Here is a 20,391-nt window from a genome sequence, read left to right as displayed (position 1 = left end):
ACACTGATGCTTCCCCCCGGGAACAAGTCAAGCTCTTAGATTCAACATAAAGACGACCCTGTGTGGACTAATGGTCTGTTGGTAAAGAAGTACATTGCACCGCTCTCGATTTGAGCAAACACAATTCTCAGTATTTTCCATTTTTTTAAGCTTAAGTCAATATGGTGTATCATTAACAACTCAAATCAGTCAGACTTGTCTGAAATAAATTAGCCAGAGACAAACATGTTTGCTTTGCTATAAATTATTTTAATATATGTATGCTTTTAAAATAAAAATTTACTATTATATAAACAATTTTCACAAGAGCATTCCCAATAACAGATATTACTGTGTTATGGTGAAACCTTCTCACATTTTGGTCTAACTCACAGACACCACATTGCTGAATTCTTCTTGTTTTACTGTTTAGACACAGACACAGGCTGCACTTAAGTAAACGTAATAATTATACATAATTTTGGTTGCATGGCTCGTTTTTTGGTCATTGAAGAACGATGTGTGTTACAGTTTTTCTCAGTCGCTTTGGTACATTTCTCAGATCAGAATTGAAATTCTCAAAACTACCTGTTCAATCTTCACATCATGGTGTCACTTGTGCACATTAAAAAAGCAGTTTCTCATTTCTTTCTGACAATGGAAGGAAAAAATAATTGGACGGGGTCAACAGCTAGAGAGAAGAAGAACAGGAAGAGGAGTGAGGCTGCGTGGCGGAGGAGTTGGGAGGCAAAACAGAGGAAGAGGCAGAAGAGGCCGAGGACATATGCGCGTTCCTGATGAGATAAGAGCCACACTTGTAGACCATGTTCTCAATCATGGGCTTACAATGGCCGAGGCTGGTCAAAGGGTGCAGCCAAATGTTGGGAGAACAACTGTGTCCTCAATAGTTCAGACTTTTCGTCAACAGAACAGGTATGTAATCTAACAATAGGCACTGTACTGTAATACTGTATACTTTCTGTAATGCTTCATACAATATTACAGTATTTTTTCAGTATATTTTTTCCACATAGGACTGCAAGACAACTTCACAGGGGTGGCAGAGGGCCCCTTTTTCACACCTGAACAGGAGGAGGCTATTTGCACCATGTTTGTAGAAAACAATGCCATAAGACTAAGGGAGATACAAAGTGCCATTATAGAGGACAACAACATCTTTGATAACATCCAAACAGTCAGCATCTCAACCACTGACAGGGTGCTGAAAAGACACCAAATGAATATGAAGCAGCTGTACACCGTTCCATTTGAAAGAAATGGTGAAAGAGTGAACCAGTATGTACAGGTAAAACATGTATGAGCATGCAGCAACTGTACCTTACAGTAAACAGTACAACATCGTATAGTGATATACAGTACAGTAAGTGTGACCTTTACACATTTGCTATGGCTGTAGAAAAGAAGATGCAATATGTGCTGTATACATTTATACAAACAAAGAAAATGCATGTAATTCATCAAACTCATTTTGTGTCTTCTGGATATAGAGTATAATGGAACTGGAAGCAAGTGAACCACCGCACAGCTTCATCTACATGGATGAGGCTGGCTTCAACCTAGTGAAACGCAGAAGGCGTGGTCGAAATATCATCGGCCACAGAGCTACAGTTGATGTGCCATGCCAACGGGGCGGGAACATAACCATGGGTGCTGCTATCTCTGAGAATGGTGTGCTAACGCATATTCGCATTATTGGGCCATACAAGACAGAGCGTCTTGTCACCTTTTTAGACACTCTCTACAGGGATCTCATCCCTGAAGAAGAGAGGGGTCAGATTGGAGATGACCTGCCAAAGCACGTGATAGTTTGGCACAATGTCAGTTTCCATCGCTCCAACATCATCAGGCAATGGTTTGCAGCCCACAACAGGATGCTGATGGAGTTCCTCTCACCCTACTCCCCATTCCTTAATCCCATTGAGGAATTTCTCTCAGCATTGAGACGGAAAGTATATGATCACCAGCCACATAGACAGATGACCCTTCTGGCTGCAGCGTGTGATGACATCACAGCAAATGCCTGCAGAGGCTGGATAAGACACTCTAAAAGATTCTTTCCACGCTGCATCGCAAGAGAAGATATTCGTTGTGATGTGGATGAGAATTTGTGGCCCAACAGACAGGAACGTCAGGAGGTGTAGGAAGACTGCACTGTAATTCCTACTGCACTGCATGTATAGTTTTCCCTAAGGAAATTGTCCTATGTTCACATTTCTACTTTTGTTTTTTTGTTTTTTTTCTTTGTGCTATGCAGTGCTGTCTTTTCCTTTCTGTATCACAATGACATGGTCTGTCAAAAAATTACAGTACAAACAGTAAAAGTGTAAATGTGAATCTTGTCCAGTCTCTTGCAATCAAACTCCCACTAAGGTGTAACCTACAATTTACAATAATTGTCATCAAACCTTTAGCCATAGTTTACATCAGAACATCCCTCCAGAGTACACTGTTATATTGACAACATGACTAAGTAATTTGACTGTCTTATCCGTACACAATGACTCAAGGACTTGTCATTCTGATGGCACTGACATGTTCATTGACACGGATATTTACTTTTGAGAGATGAACTAAGGATTTTGAGCAAGAGAGTGGCTTTTGCAGGTAATCCATGGTGTTTTGCTATTTGTAAAATTTTTTTTGAGAAATGCACTTACTGTTTTGCAAATGTCGAGGATGATTCAAGAAATGTACCAAAGCGACTGAGAAAAACTGTAATAATATACAATAATTTTCTGTAAATCCACATTTCTTCCACTGGGTGGGGTCCTAACCACACTTTTGGCTGTTAAATAGTCCACGGTTTCTGCTTCAGGCATTTGACCAATGTGAAACATAAATAGGGAAAAGGGGGGTTTTGTTATTAAGAATGTATTGGAAGCTGTTAATGGATTAAAAAAATCAGTAGAAAGTAGCACACCTGTTCAAAAGTAGACATTAATAACTGTGTGAGCAGTATGGTCCAGTGAATTGTGGCCATAAAATCAGAAACAAAAGTGACAAAAACTAAAGATATTAATTAAAATGTGTCCTAACATCATGCAATCTAACTAAAGCAGATCATATTAGCCAAAGGAAGGGAATTTAAAACAGTTTTTTGAATTGAGAAAGGCTTGCTGAGACCTCAGAAATTTTCAAAGCAGTTCCCAAGAGTGTTAATTTGGGTTTCTCCTTTTCAAGGTGCTCTATTAAAGCTTACATCCTTTAAAGTATGAGCTGGAGGTTTCCTGTGAATTTCTTTGTGTGATGTAATATTTACACTCTTGCTCAAACGTTGATGCAGCCACATGAAGATGACCACCTAAAAGCTGAAGTGAGGATAAGAACAGAGACAATAACTAAAAGTCCAACAGAACAAAATGCATTTATAATTTAAACTCTTCTACTTATGAACCTAAGCATTTTTAAGTATGCTTATATAAATGTGACCATATTTCTCTGCATGTAGTTGCATTAACTCCTCTTTGATCACATTGTCCACCCACACAATGCACAACTCTATTTTGTGTTTTGTTTGTGTTTTCCAGACTGTCTGTGTCTCTCCTTCACCCTTGTGTGCACTGCTGACCTTTTCCACAATAACCTCCTAAGTGTGTGTGAGAGGTCTGACCTTTCTTTGACATCCCATAATAGACTGTGTCACCACCTGTACAGTGTAACGAAGACAAATGGCAGCAGAACAACAGAGGAGGAGCTGTGTCAGTGGTACCAAGATGCACTTCATCATGTGGGCAGATACTCATACACACACCTAAAAACAACATAAATTTCAGTGCAGAAGAAGAAGAAGCCTCACATTAAATGTTGCTTTTATTCTTAAAAAAACAATTGGCTAAAACCTACGTGCACATATTTCCAAAAAGATCCCAGATGACAACTACGAATGCACAATCGCAGACACACAGATTCATAAATGCATGCACATTTACACACACACCTTGGGTAGCTCTGGGACCCTTGTGCTCTCTGTCACAGCAAAAGCTTTGCATCTTCCACACATCAAAGGTAGAGACTCAGACAAAACTAAAACTCATCTGACCCCATTCTATCACACATACACACACACACACACACACACACACACACACACACACACACACACACACACACACACACACACATATGTACCCTGCTGTGACAGGCGAATATTTCAAATATTTAATTTAAAAACAGGAAAAAGGTTGTGAGGAGGATGTTTAACAAAATATAATATTATAGACTTTTGTCATTTTTGAGTCCTGGTTGAGAAGACATCTGTCACTGTCACTGCTGACTCTTTCATCCACATAGGAGCAAAGCACTGTCTCTGTTGTCAACTACTACGTGTTCGCTGGGTTTCATTTAAGTAGTAGAAGAAGACAACAGGGATGTAGAGGAAAAAAAGAACAGAGAGGTAAGAAGCCATGGTAGCTCCGCAACACTTAAGTCCATTAGCAGAACACTTCTCATTTATAAAAGATAGGGAATTAGCAGCTCCCTCAGGACTTTGCACTCTTTTCTGTCTTTCCTCTCTGCTATTGTCCACCTCCTATCAGTGCATTTATAAATGACATAATATGATGCACATTCCCCGTCCTAATTCTGGGAAGGATGGACAGATTTTAGGCTCCAGTTCAGTGTTGAGAGGTTTAAAATCTCTTAGAAGCTCATGACTTCTAAAATCTATGGTCTTTGATGTTTGATGTTTGATGATGATGATGAGGATATTTCTTTGTTGTTTTACCTGATAACTGTCAAACATGTGGTAAAAAGAATTGAGGGCTCAGATTTAAGTCAGTCTCTGTTTCTATTTGATGTTTTTACCATGAGTCTCAGCGTTTAACAGTTTGTTGGTGGCCAGATTCTGCACTGTTTTGTGAGGGGTTTAGTTGGGTGAGTTTATTTTCTCTGTTTTTTTAACAGCATGTGTTGTGAGAACAGGAGGAGGCAACACATGGGGAGAAAATTTATATTTATGGTGAAGCAGATTCCCAGACAGCCTACATAAACACAAACAGAAAAAAAATATACTGCATACTGTGTGCATATCCAGATGTACATCATATGGGAGTTATAATGTAATACAAGACACCTACGAATGTGATCCATATTCAGACAATGCCAGCAGTTCTTTACATGTCATTGTGTCAGATTTTTGTGGTTCAAAGCCTTTTTTCAGTTTTGAAAATGATTTGTTATTGTTGTCTTGTTATACCTGTCATTTTGTCATACATGGCAAAATCAGACACTTCTAACCACGAGCTGCAAGATCAGCTTGATCAAAGTTTATTATAAGCTTTGCTTCATGTTTAACACACAATAAGCTGACTTCTGTCATGTTCTGATGTTTGATTTCTGTCAGTTTAAAACTTCTCCAAGCGGTATTTTTGCATGCCCTGCAGTGGGTATGTCATGCAAGTGGAAAAGACAAAACATTTGATTTTATTTTTCTTGTTTGATAACTTTGATGCAGCTGCTGGTGATTGAGCACTATGGACAGCTCTTCATTAAACCTCAGTAAAGTTATTGGTAGTTTTAACAAAACTCATTTAGCATTTATCTCATACTTGCCTCAGTATAGTTTCCTTGGTAAAATGAGGATTAGTTTATTGTCACTGCCTCCTCACCGACTAAATGTTTGCCCAGTGAGTACCAGTACAAGGATTAAGGTTGTGATCAGAGGTTTCACTGAGCCCAAAGATGCTGTCAGCCCACCTACAGCAAAGATGGATATGGGATTCTGTTCCAAATCACATCTAACAGCATTAATCTTCTCTGATGAAACTCCAGATTTAGGAGACGTAGACATGTGGGGTATAAAAAATAGCGAGAATTGGTCTAATACCACAGGCACAGGACTGCTTCTTACTGCCGATGAACTACCCTTTTCCACTGAGAGGAAGAGATGGAGAGAAAGGGTGCCAGGCGGTGAGAACATTTGCAGAAATGTGCAGTGTTCCCCCTCATCGCCTGTCGGATTCTATTTCAGACTGGAATAAATAGGTCATTTGATTATGAGCCAGGCTGGCACAAAAAGGTGACAAATACAACAAAAATGCGGTTGATGACCCTTTTTGTGACATCGGAAAGTGGGAAATTGCAGCATGACACCCATGACATTCATAAATGATGGTCTACAGCTGTGGGAGAAGGGTGGTCAGGTACAGACATTCAGGCCTGGTCATGTACAGCACTGAGAAAAACTGTGAGATGAGTTGTTGTTTGTAGCTATGAATCTATTTTCTTATCTTCCACAGATTTTAAGGCCACCTGTACGCACAACATTGACATACAGTGGTATCAATTAATAAAGTTGGTACGGTGAGTGTGTTAGCAAACTATTGCTTATTTACACATCGAGCAGACAAAGCAACATTAGGATTCATTTGGAATTGTGTCTCTGTCTACATGATGAATGTAAGTCCAATATATACTCTCCTTTTGATCTGTTTTCCTTTAAACGCTCCAATACGTTCACAGCTGCTCACTAATACTGTCTGCTGTTTGGTGCTGGGCGGGTAGTACGCAGTGGGTTTAACAGAGATTCTGAGAAGAAAACAGTTGCCTGTTGCAGCAAATTGAAGCAAAATAATGAGCTTAAAGACAATAAAAAGCTGAGGGAACTGCAGAGTCATGGAACATAGTTGAGTCATTGATTTTAGAAAAATACTGATTAAAGCAGAAACTTCCCAGTGGCTTTAGAATACTAGTATTATTACAACAAGTATTGTTAAATTGCAAATCAACTTTTAATAACATAAAGCAGAAAACCTCTGCACTGCTTCATGTTGCTCTTCTGGCCACACCCTCATATGTGATGTCACTGTAGCTGATCTGACATCACTGACTCAGGGCACAGGTGCAGCATGCCAACAATAAGTAATAATAAGCATCTAATAATGCTGATAAATCTTAGTTTGAAATGATGCATAGAGTCAATAAAAGACAGAGTGTGTGATCACCTAAACTAAGTCACACACACTCTGTTTAAGGCCCCCTGCCGCCGTTGCATCATGGTCCTATATTTAAATGTGGGTGAGCACAACTTGTAGACAGGTGAATGCATCAGACACAAAACAGCTGATTTCAGGATATCACAGCTCGGATAAAGCATGTAGTTACAGGGTAAGAGTAAATTAAACATAGGCGTGACAAGGTTTTAATAAATTAATAAACCCTCAATTAAACTTTACTATAGTTACTGTCATGATGGGTTACCTGTGAAGTTGCACGCGGCCATATTTCTGACTCTAACTCCAGCTCTCACGCGCGTTCTCGTGCAGCTCCGTCTGTGTGTGTGTGTGTGTGTGTGTGTGTGTGTGTGTGTGTCTGAAGCAGCGTGAACGCGCCAATCTGAACTCACACACTCATTCTGGTCTGTCAGTCTTTTTTATCTCACACACTCCTGTCCGCCTCCTCTTCGTCTCTCTTCAGCCTCATGTTCACACCGCCGCCACGCCGGAGCACATTCGCTGTCTAGCCGACACTGAGAGCGCGCTGCCGGGGCCCGGCGGAGTCCACTGAGCGGTGCCACGATGCGGTGCCACAAGTTTTGGGGACCATGTTCGATGGTTGGATATTATATTTGTGCGGCCATGCTTTTCAAAGGTATGTTTATGGGGGAAAGTCGCTCTTTAGGTTTTTTGCTAAATTACAAAGTTTTTTTGTTTTTAAATCCCTTCAGTGAGTGCCTGAGTCTGTTTAGGTAAAAGTGACTGAGAAATGGAGGATTTAGTTTTGACTGAAAAACAATTTTTTTTTTTAGCTCATATTGCCCCTTTTCTGTTATTCCTGAAACGACTAATGCGATTTGGTATGGTCTTTTTAGGAAGCCCTTTTCAAGATTAAGCAATTTATTGTTTCGCATTGGAAACTCTTCCAATTAAAGGCAGTGTTTATACCTTTATTTATTTATGCTGCTGTATTTTGCTCACCGGACTGAATCGAATTTGTTTTGTGGAGTCAGCAAATGTCCTATAGAATAAGTGGCGTGAATTTAACCCCCCCCGCAACCACCTCTTTCTGCACCCTAAATGGTACTTCTCAACACTTTGGTCCACATACACTCATGCACTTTTGTTAGAGGGTGATTTAATACGCTAAGAGTTATTTTTAAACACTGAGCAAACGTCTGTGTGCATTTGTGTGTGTGTGTGATAAGAGTGTGTGCATTAATGTTCGCTCATTCGTGTGCAATGAGATGAGCATGCATGACTCTAATTCTCTCCTAAGCCCCATCCCATCATCATCATCACCATCAGCATCATCATCTGTAACATCTGGGTTGTTTACTTACCAGTATGTGACACAGCGGCTTTGCTGAAGATATGCTTTTAACCCCTCTATGAAGGCATGTGTGCGTGTGTGTGTGTGTTTGTGTGTGTGTGTGTGTGTGTGTGTGTGTGTGTGTGTGTGTGTGTGTGTGTGTGTGTCCACTGTGTGCCAACATTAAACCTTCCTCCTTCCACTGTCTTCTCAACAGCAATTCAGTAAGGACTTGTTTGTTGGGGAAGTATGGGATGAGGAATGACTTTAATGACTGAAACAAAGAGAGATAAAGAGGACAAAATATACACTACAGGAAGCCTCCCACCTCCTCCTACTATCAAAGTTGTTGAAGAGACTGTAAAAGACATGTAATATGCTGAACAAGTCATGTCATTTAGCATTCAGTGTCTCAAAATCCTAGGTTTCTCTTGAAACAATTCACAAAAATCTGCCAACAAGATGAGAAAGTTTCAGTCTTTGTAAAGTTTTTTAAGGTAACTTTCTTTGAAATAATTTGCTGCAATGGAAATTATGGAAATTGAAACAGTAGTGCTAGAGATAGATGAATCTTTGGGCATGGGGGTTAAAGAACCAGCTATCCGCTTGTAGGCATAATATGTTCACATTCACTGTACCATTGATAAGCAGCTTTAGTCTCTCAAGGGAATCACAAGACAATAGCCACAAGAGGCGAACTAGGACAATTTAGTTTCCTTGAAATAGAAACATGATTTTTCTGTCAACTTGGGCTCTACGCAGTTGTGTAAAAAATTACACATACATGCTCAGTCTTGTAAGATTACATTCATATCTGTAATTGCAGATAACCGAGCGTGTTTATTCCTCAGGCAGTGGCCTTTTATGACCAAATATAAAAGACTCAACATCCCGTTCAAGTGCTCCAAAATACAATAAATATACCCTACAATGAGTTTATTTTCCTGACCCTGACTCAGAGGATCAGAGACTGATAAGTTGTGTGGCACAGATGCTGTAATAACATCTGCTTGGCTTCAGTGCAACGCCTCATCTCTCCCGATGTCTTCCTCTGTCTCTTACATGTCTCTTTCACAGTATGCCTTATTTTTTTTCCATGCTCAGCAACTTTGCCAGACTCTTAGCTGGTTAATCATGAATTTTGTGTTAAATTGACTTGTTTATGCCCTTGTTTAGTATTTCAGTTATGTGTTAAGGTGGTGTAAGTGCTGCTGTTCACTCGCTGACAACACTAAATAGTGGACAGGATGAGCTGCCTTCAAGTTACCTCAAAGGTTTAAAACTGTGGAACTATATCTGGGCGCCCAGAACTAACATGTAAAACAGTCAAGCTTTAGTTTTAGTTCTAGAAAGATTTGCAAAGCATGGCAGATTGTGTTCAGCATGGTGTGGAAGCATTGGTGTGAGAGCCAAGCACTCAGTGTTGCAGTATAGCGAAGGTCGTAGCTCCTGGATTAGGATTAAATATCCAGGCTCTGAGCCCCCGACCATAGATTATAAATCTCTACTATATGAATCCATCCATCCACCACCATTAACACACAACACCATACGCTCTGATCCCTGCTCGCCACTGTAGATCGTCACATGATGCTGGAAATTATGTGTTAATGGATGGGTCCATTGGTTGGTGATTAATTTTTGATTAATATGTTGATCATTTTCTCAAATTACCATTGTTTGGTCCATAAAATGTAAACAGTTGTGAAAAATGTTGATCACTTTCCAAAGCCCAAGATAACATCCTCAAATCTCTTGTTTTGTCCACAAACCAAAGATATTCAATAGGGCTGTCCACTAATAGTCAACTAAATATTTTGTCTACAAGAAGAATCTTAAACTACACACTTTTCATTTGTCGGATAGTTGCATAAACGCCTGTTTGTTCTGTTGAAAAATTATAAATCGATTATCAAAACAGTTGCTGACTGATAGTTGGCAACTAATAGATTAATTCATTAATCAACTAATCATTACAGCTCTATAAATTAGGGTGTGTTCATGCATATGGAAACCCTTTTACTTACAGAGCAACACACAAAGAGCACAAAATGAAGAGGGATGAAACTGCTTATGCAGAATTGATCGTATTACTTTTATTCCCACAGTCTCCTTTACTGTCCATTTTCTGTCTCTGTTCAGTCTCCCGCCTGTCTCCTTGACACCTCCTTTCCCCTCATCATTACTGATTTTATACTTTACTTCTTGTCAGTGCTGACCTTTCCTTGCCTTTTTGTATTTCAGTGGTTGCAGGTTTCAGAGGCCCTTGTAACAAAGTTTATATTGCCAACTAGAATTTGAAAGTAGCACAGCATGAACATAGCAAATCAATAGCAAAATGAAACTCTAATTATATATTAAATTTCACAGAATAATTGACATGACATGTTTGATATATATATAGATATATATATATATATATATCTATATATATATGTATATAGATGTATTAATGTGTCAGGTGTTAATGTTATAGTATTTATTTTGCATTTGTACTAAACTAACCAACTGGTCATTGGTGCAAGAATTCAAAGGAACAAACTGACATCTTGCTTTTACTACTTAATGAATGAAAATATACAAGTTTTAGCTCTGGTGTTATTACTCACAACTTTCCCTTGATGAAGACTCACAAGGTGTAAAGCTTATGTCTGAAATTTTACTGTTCAAAACAAAGTGTCATTAGAAAGCTGTGCAACATGATTTCAGGGCATTTTAAAGACCAGTGGATGTCCTGGGTTTACCCCTAGCATTACTTAATTTTCACCTCTCCTCCCTGCCTTTTCTTTACATTTACAATCATTCATCTCCATCATTTTTGTGCCTCCTGTTATCATAATCTCTAATTTCTCTGACTCTTTCCCCCACTCTGTCTCTCCCTGTCTCTCTGTCAGTATTTTTAAACAGGTTAGGCAATTAGCTAGTCACCTGGGTTAAAATGTAGGCTTGAAGCTGCTGAACATCTGGATTCTTCACTTCTGACCTCTCCTGACTCATTCCCCTGCCAAATGATTGATAGTGAAATAATGAGGTGCCAGACCATTGTAGAAGTGACCTTAATTTAAATTGATGCACACTGGGTTAGTTTTAGAGGCAGAACTGTGTGTAAGCTACACACACGTGTTAATGCATACACAACATGACTGGAGCCAATACATGTTTTGTGTCTTTTGAAAGACACTTTCTGAAAAGCATGAGCCAAGACAATGCACTTGCTACACACACATGCATGCACACAGACATAGACACGCACACTTTGTTGCAGCTCATCAGACACTTTAGTTGTAGTTCACCTTGGGGTGTTTTTCTTACAGACAGTTAAATGACAGTTTTCAAGGTCTTGGCCATAATCTAAAGGGGAGATAGATGGCCTCTGTTAAGGTGGACACCGATTTACAGGTTTGAGAAAGGAAGCATCAGAATATAAATTTGGCAGTGGCACACTGGCCAACTAATGTGAGGTCGTCCACTATATTCTAGAGTGACTGCAGCACGGCTAGAATCTGCATCAAATTTATCTGCTGCTATTTCTAATTAAGTTAAAATGTTATGAGCCATCTCTCTGTCATGTGCATTGTTTTATCTGAATCATGATTGTTGTTGCACGTTGTAATACAAGGGATGCACTCAATTCACGATACTGGGTTATGGTATTGATTTTTTCACAGTTATTTTAAACAAAATGAGATTGAAGACAAAAAGATTTTAAAAATCTACAAAATATATTTTCTCTTAGATTTTCTTTACCAAATTAAAGAAAATGGCCTCATAGCTCTTGCCATGTTATGTCTGTTATCTTAGTGCCCTCTCCTGTGTAAAAATAGTATCACAATTGATTTCTCATCTCACCAGTTTAAAACCTTACGTATTTTAATCGCAATGTAACTGTCTCACGATATATCTGTCCTATGTAATACCCTACTCTGAGGTCATAGCTCTTGTTATAGCATGTGTATGGTTCCAGCGTCAAAGTGTAAATTATATTCAGCAAGTGTAACATAGCTTCAGACACAAATTTATTGTGAGAATTCATGCTTTCCACAATATCATCACTGTATTGTGTACATGTAGTGCTATTTATTTTTCTCTTTCACTTTCTCCCATACACACTCACAGCACAAACACAGCATATTTGCATCAGAATGGCTGTAGATGTGTAGCATTTGTCGTGGTGTCGACTGTGCAGGCCCTTGGGGAGTGGCAGTCTGTCAGCGTTTTCTTTGTGCAGTCCTATTTCCCCTCCAGGTTCATAACTCTGGTCCCAGAGCACTCTGGGATCAGAGCCCTGTTATGTTCCAGACTGGATAATAGACTTGGCTCTTTACATCAGTTTTTCAGATTTAACAAGCATGTTTACCACCGTATGAAATAAGATTACTCAAAATAAGGCTTTGTTTCACAATGGTGTGATTTTTATTTTAGCATTTTATGAATGTTTTTTAAGGACAAGCTTCAAAAGGAAGAACTTGTTGAGCTAAACTGAAGTTAATTAATTGAATAGCATGTCTTTTTTAAAGCCTTTTACTTCTATTCTTATCTTCCCAACCCCTTTGTCACAACAGCTTTATTGTGTTCTCGCTGTTTATTCCTCAGGATTCCTGTTACATCATTGGGAACCTGAGGGGCCCCAGCTACACTACAGGTCCCATGTTAACCCTCTCTGCGGAGTCTGTCTGGCAAGATTGTTGGCATGAAAAACACTAGTTATGCTTCATGGACATAAGTAATGTCACCAGACTGGGGATATTAAAGGGATGTTTTTAAACCCAGAGTGAGCAGGAACTGTGATACGCTGAGACACCTGCCAATCAAGCAGAAACTCCTATCCTAATGACGTGAAGCCTTCATGAAACAATAAACATGGTGTCTTGGACAGTGCTTCTTTTTTAAACAGCAGTGGAGGGAGAGAAACACAAAGAAGGAAATTCTTTATAAAAAATAAACTCTCATATTAGCTTTGGTTGAACTTAAGAATCCATTTTGCATAGAGTAAGGATTGCGTCTCTTACATTGGAGTTGCACTATAATGGGTCTCTTCATGGCTAATATTGACAGTAGTGATTAATAATGCGACAACTATCTCCCTCAATGTATATATGGACATGTGAGTGTGTGTCAAAACAGATCAGAAAAAATGTGAACTTCTCCTCTAAAGCATCCCCACACTGCAGTCCGGCGTGCTTTTCAGTAATGTTTTCAATATGTGCACATCACACACTGTGAAACATCACAATTTCCATTGATTCGTTTTCTATCAACTAATCGTTTCAGTAATTTCCAGTAAGTTATTTTACGCAGGCCTGATGTTTGATGACATCATGTCTGGGTTTCCCAAAATCCTAATAGTGATAAAATTCACATAGATTACCTCATAATAGATTACCTCATCTACATAAATATGGTAGATTATTTTGGCAGAAAGAGACTAAGGGACAAAGCCATGATCAGTCCGCTGCATGCTTTCATCCTACCAGCTGAAAGTGTGTGTGTGTGTGTGTGTGTGTGTGTGTGTGTGGCTCAGCTTGGATGGGTTTAGCTAGGCTCATCAGAGGCACTAAAAGACCCTGATGTAAGAGGTGGTCATTTAGTGCTCTGACTAAAATAGCGATGTTGTTTTTTGTTTGTCTTTTTTTTTGTTTGGGAGTGTGTCTGTGTGGCGTGTGTGTGTGTGTGTGTGTGTGTGTGAGAGAGAGAGAGAGAGAGAGGGAGGATATGGGTCCCTTAGGCCATCTGTGTTTGGATAGCCTGTGTTTGGAAGCCTCATATGAATGCATTGACCCAGTAAAAAATATTCAGATGGGACAGAGTCGCCAATCTGAATTTCTCGCTATAATTGAATGTGTGTGTGTCTGTGTGTGTGTGTGTGTGTGTGTGTGTGTGTGTGTGTGTGTGTGTGTGTGTGTGTGTGTGACAGAGGGGGAGCGAGAGAGAATAATAATGTGCTTGAGTGTATTTTCCCAAACGCTTCCCCAAACAAAAACCTGTGTTTTTGCCTTTACAGTTAAAATTGTTAAACAAAGTGCAGCTTCCTCCTGTTTATTTTTCCTCACTTGCCCTCTAGCTTAAAGGACTTTCTATTAAAAATCCCACCATTTGTTTGCAGATGATGCTAACTAACTGGTGAAAGCACTGATCGTGACTGTTTTTTCCAGTTTTTGTTTATTTCCTACCCTAATCAGCTCTAGAATGCGCTCTTTCATTGCCAATAAGAACAACAACGCTGGAAGTAGGAAAAAGGGTAAATACGGGACAAGGCAGGGTAAACTCAGGACAAGAGAAGAGGAATACAGGTAACGAGAGAGACATGAGTGAGCAGTCAAAAGATTGGATATCACAAGATTTGAAAAGGGTTATAAAAGGATAAAGCCGCTGATAGAGGGAGAGAGTTGCAGTTGAAATAGAGAAGGTTGAAATATGTACAGTAGAAAAGCAAAAGGGGGGTATTGCAAAAATTGTGAAGAATGGAGATTAGAGGTGAAAACTTGAGAGGGAGTGAGGGAGGACGGATGGGAAGCTTCTGATTTTACCTCATATAGTTGATGTTTGAATAGCAATCCAACTGTCCATTCATTTATCATTCCAATCATTCTTTCATCATCTACCAGTGTGTAGGATTCAGCAGCATCAGGCAGTGAAGTTGAAGATTGCAACCATTTAAATACAGCTCAGCCTTCCAAGTGTGTAGGGGAGACACTAATGAACACATACCTGTGGATATTATATTCCATTTCTGCCACTAGATTATCCTAAATGTTACACACTGGACCGTAATACTGGCTGTAATGATGAGAAATTAGTTTAGTCTATGACAATGAAAGAGCTTTTGAATACACCTCACTGTCTTCCGTAGTGTGTTGCGTTTTCTCTGTTGACAACTGAAGCATAAAAGTTAATTTTGGACCTTGGAAACAGTATTTTGACAAAAGCTCTTAAGTCAAGGGCCACTTACCACAGGTAGATTTTTCTGGAGTGTTGATTGAGAATGAATGGACATTTCTTTTTAACAACCAATGGTGGTACTCATATGCAGTCCTCTTCTTCCCTTCTTTCACATTTGTGCAGATATGCTATGTGTCTGAAATTTGATTGTCCTCTTACCTTGCACACACTGTGCAAACGTTTCATTATAGCTGATGCTAAGCAAAATTATCCGTCTAACAGATTCATGGCCGCTACTGTCCCGTACTGACTCAGAAGTCGGCGTTGTTGTCAGTATGAATTTTTCAAAACATCCCTCCTGTCATTTCCTAATGTGTATCTTCTAATCCTATCCAAAATAATGGGTCCCATTCCAAAAACACAGACACAATTATTTATGTCCTTAGAATTTGAATGGCTAAACCTTACATCAGGGGCTGGAGTCTCTCCCAGTAGATAGAGATTGAAAGGCAGGGTGACACATTCTTGGACAGGGTGTCCAAGAATGTGGGGGAATGTGTCCACAGGGGAGAAAGTATAATACATAAAATATACAGACCAAATTTACAACTCTTCTTGTCTCACATTTTTCATTTCCTCTTGATTCTCATTCACAATAATCTGCAAGATTTTTTTCATCCAATATTCTTCTAATAAATGTTGATGTCGAGGAAACACACTCAAAAAGAAAATTGGCTTGGTCTCAAAGGAGACTTTGTGAATATTTGAAATAATATTAATATTTTGTGGGGTTCTGTCGAGCTGAAATAAAAGGTCCCCTTGGGAGCTGATGCCCCCGGGGTCCCTGAGGTGCCCAGAAGCAGTCTGGCTCTGCTTATTAAACTAGAACTAATTCTGTATGCAATAGAGCTCAGTGGCGTCCTCAGTGTGCGTAGGTTAACATGTACACAGTGGTGTATACAGGGTTGAACACACAGAACTATGTCAAAAACGTGTTGCCGGTTCTGTGGGACTGAAGTTAAAATGAGCACAGATGGGATGAAGAAAGTGTGTGTGTGTGTGTGTGTGTGTGTGTGTCTAAAGCTTGTGGCACACTGTGACTTTGAAATTATAAAGATCTTCCTGCGAGATTCTCAAGTGAATTTTGAAAGCTTTAAGTTATACAGTTCTGGGACTGGGACTTTTTGACTTTTTAAAATAAAATGTGCAAATTATGTGTCTGGTTCGAAACAATAACCCAGCCATTCGAACATGTGCACGTGAAAAAATGCACTCGTTCTGACATGTGACATGGTTCTGTTTCTGTCTGGTCCTGATTTAAGAGCCAACCCATTTTCAGGCTTGTAAAATGCTTATTCAAGGGAGTGACGTTGAAAAAAGAGGAAAGGTGATCATCTCAGTGACTCTGGAGAAAAAAAGGGGAAAAAAAACTAGTTCTGTTAATTGGTAATTGGAGAAATGATTTGATTAGTGTCAGCTGTGTCATTCATGCCTCACATCACTGGCTGATTCACAGCAACATCCAAACAAACCTGAAGCTCATGCCAACGCTGCTTGCTGATGTAGCTCCATCTATATGCTATTACTTTTGGTATTGGCATTTGGTATCTGGTATTTTTTAATATGACTACGGTTTAACGTCCATGTACCTGTTTACCAAGTGGAAAATGGTTGATTCCTTGATGTATGAGTCTTAGAATAAAACAAGACTTCTTCCATCTTTTAAAACTAACGGGACAATGGCTGAAAACTGTGTTTTGTTGCAGAAATGTCTTCATCCACAGTAACAAAAAAGTAAAACATTAAAATTGCTGCTGTTGTTGAGCAGCTCCACAGCAGTGTGTGGAATAGAGATTGTATTCGGATGACATGACTTGTGACCTTTCTGGAGAGGCCAGTATGTTTTTACTTTTCTGATGACACCACCAGCCTAGCCCATTCATTTTGACTCTGAGTTTGTTTCCCTGAATTCAAAATTACTGTTTCCTGATTCTCTCTGCTTCTTATGATGATACCTGTAAATGCCTTAAAGTACTTAGATATTAAAAAAATGATTGCCATGTTTTACTCATTGGTAATATGGTTAACTCCATTAATCAGTGACCTTCTTACGGACCTGAACAAGACACACTGGTGACCCCTGACATTTCCTTTAATGACCTCCATGGTGTTAGACTGATGGAATATTGATCTACTTATCATTAGTATGTCGTTTAACACAAACACAATTTCTGCTTGATAGTTGATACTCTAATTTTTCAAGTAAGTGAAGTTAATAGTAGTAAAATATTTGTGTGTGTTTGTGAGTGTGTATGACACTAAAAGGTCAAACCAGCTACGGTAAAGTGACACATAATGAAGACTAAAGATGGTGATTGAGTTTAGTGTCAGAAAGGTCACCAGGTCAAAGGTTAAATGCAGCAATAAAATGCTTTTTGTAAAGTTATTCATGGTAGTCCTTTTCAAATGTTGCACATTGTATATTTTTCTTTATCCTATGTTCAGCCTTAATTTTTAAAACAGTCGTTCAAGTTCTCACACCAATCTCGCACCAATAAGAATTATGACACTGTGCGGTGTCATTGGACCAAATACGTCTAAAACAAAATGTTTCATTAAAAGATAACCAATAAGGCCTATAAGACATTCTTTCATTCCAGCTCTGAGGAACGCCTCTCCACAGGGGTTTCAATCATGCTCTTTAAGCAAAAGGACAAAGGTGGAGAACACAGAGATAAAGAAAGTGATGAACAAATGAAAAATCTTGCAGCTCCCTCCACCCTCATTCTCTCCCTCTGCTGGATTTTGTGTGATGAGGCCTCTTGCTGTGTTTGGAAAATGATGTCTTCTTGCCAGCCTCTCATATCAGCTTCATTAGTGAGATGGTTAAAAAACAACAACAACAACAACAAGTAATGGACGTATCCCCTCATCCCTGGCGTACGCTGTACACGTTTGTTTGTAAAATTAAAGTTGGCACAATGGTTTATTTCATTTGATTATTTAATCCCTTCCAAACACAGCTTTATGACACATCAGCAACGGAGACTGAGCTTTCAATTCATCTTCGCTGACTTTATTAGTTTAGTTATGTTTGTTTGGACCTCAGTTCACAATTCACCGTAATAAAACACAGGAGAGACACGGGAGGGAGGTTAGCAGGATAGTTAAATCTGAGTGCATATGGGTGTAAATTACTTTAGAGATGGACAGATTTATGACTTTGTCGTGCTGTGTATTGATTTATTGAGATTGTGTTGTTGTTTTAGCAGAAACCATGAGCGCAGCAGCCATTAGAGTACTTGCCTGGGTATCATTTTTACAGACAGAAAAACAAAGACTATAATGCAAAAATGTGTTTGTATCCATGTCTGTGGGTGTGAATGTTTTCATCCATTAATCCAACTTCTACATAAATTGCTGTAAGTTGTATGAGGATAGAGAACATACAATTTGGTGTATTAATCAGTCTGTGTGGCTCCTTAGCAGCAGTGAAAGGGATTCTGCTGTGCTGAGCAGCTTCTCGCAGCTCCTCCGTCTCTGACCTCAGGCTCAGTCCTGCCATAACTCTCCTCATTACAGCCTTAATGGGCCAATCAGCACCGTACTGGGCCAAAGGCACACTCATCTAGTCTTCACAGCTATACAGGGCTGTAGCGCATGTTTCCCTCCTTCTCCGTTTCTTATTTACAATACATGTCTTTCACCTTCCTTCCACTATTTCCCAGTGGATTGTTCACTGAATGTTTATACAAGGGAGGGTGCAAAGGTATGACCTCTTGAGCACATTTTATATCAATGACAAGTTGTGTAGATGTACTAGAGTGAGTATTGTTTGTTTGTTATGTGCCTGCCTTATTATGTCCTTGTATCACAGTATGTGTGCATAGAAAGAGTTATATAAATGTTGTAGGCTGTTTGTTCACTTGCTGATGTGTGCGTACTCTACTTTATATGCATATGGTTTTCATAATTTCAGATCTGTCATTTAAGAAAATCCTCCAATCTGTTGGCTCATTAAAACCGTCATTGAGCACAGAAGACTGATTTTCTCAAGTTATGACATTGTCTTTACCCTGCAGGGAGGGTATGCACAGATATTAGACCATAAACACTGCCGGCCTTAATGCTTATGAGCGGTTCTGATCTGTTTGTCATTGTGGCTAAGATCAAACACCAGTTTGAAAAATAATTCTTCTGAAGTGTGCATAAATGTGTATTACACGTCCCCACGGAGAGGCCTGCCAAAAGTAATGGAGTCATTGTGTATGGTGTCATTACATACACCCACTCACCCCAACAATCATCAAAACAGTGTGTCACGTATCAAATAATAATATAAAAACCTGATTGCTTTTTCTCTACCTACCTCCTTTACCTGCAGTGTGAACACATTATCATGAGTACAAACCACTGAGCTAACAAGCATTTGATGGTAGAATATGAGACTACCTCAGATGACTTGTTAATGGAAAATATTTTTTTAATATAAAGTTTTCACCCCATTGCACTCATGTATTGTGTTTGTTTTTGCACTATGGTGAGGTCAGGGACTCCAAGGTCATTAACAATGCGGACTGAGTGTGCTTGTGAGTGTGTGATGTAGGTGTATATGTGTCTCCTTTTATTTTTGGGAAGCTCTAAATGTGTGTGGAAGGTTAGGTTGAGAGGATCAATAATGGTGATGTGGTTCGGGCCAACAAACACATCATTTTAATCACCCTGGACCTACAAGACTACACCAACTTAGTCCTGCCACTCTCTACACTCCACTGTGTGTGTGTGTGTGTGTGTGTGTGTGTGTGTGTGTGTGTGTGTGTGTGTGTGTGTACAGTCTGTGGGTTTATATGCGTATGTCAGCATTACACACATTATTCATCAAAACTTTCAGCTGAAAAACAGACTTTCCTACTGAAAACTGTTCATACCAAAGCTACGTCCACCATAGGAATCAGGGACATCTTGGCACAAACTGTACAGACTCAGTAGGTACTGTATATGGCAGCGTGTTTGAAACTCCACCAGGTAAATTATAATCTGACTGCAGGCTGCTGCCAGCAAAAGAAGGGTAAAAGGTTAGTAAGACCATTAAAGCTACTTTCTGGATTAGAATTCAGCCTCAGTACACAAGAATATGTTCCAAAGTACAATTTGCAGGAAAGGGATAGCCTAAGCCAAAACACTGAGAGCATTTTTAAAAAAGGGCCTTCTCTGGAACATCATTAATCCAGCACTAGATTTATTTAGTTTAAAATGCGAAAAACAAAA

The 20,391-nt window shown here is 39.3% G+C and overlaps 1 pseudogene; it reads left to right on the top strand.

Annotated features, from left to right (window-relative positions):
• The first annotated feature begins 7,351 nt into the window (after positions 1–7,351).
• Positions 7,352–20,391, top strand: part of LOC127374998 (neuronal acetylcholine receptor subunit alpha-7-like) — a 39,257-nt pseudogene continuing 26,217 nt past the window's right edge.

This window comes from Dicentrarchus labrax, unplaced genomic scaffold (genome assembly GCF_905237075.1).
Source record: "Dicentrarchus labrax unplaced genomic scaffold, dlabrax2021, whole genome shotgun sequence".
NCBI lineage: Eukaryota > Metazoa > Chordata > Actinopteri > Moronidae > Dicentrarchus > Dicentrarchus labrax.
This window is presented reverse-complemented; position numbering and strand designations above follow the sequence as displayed.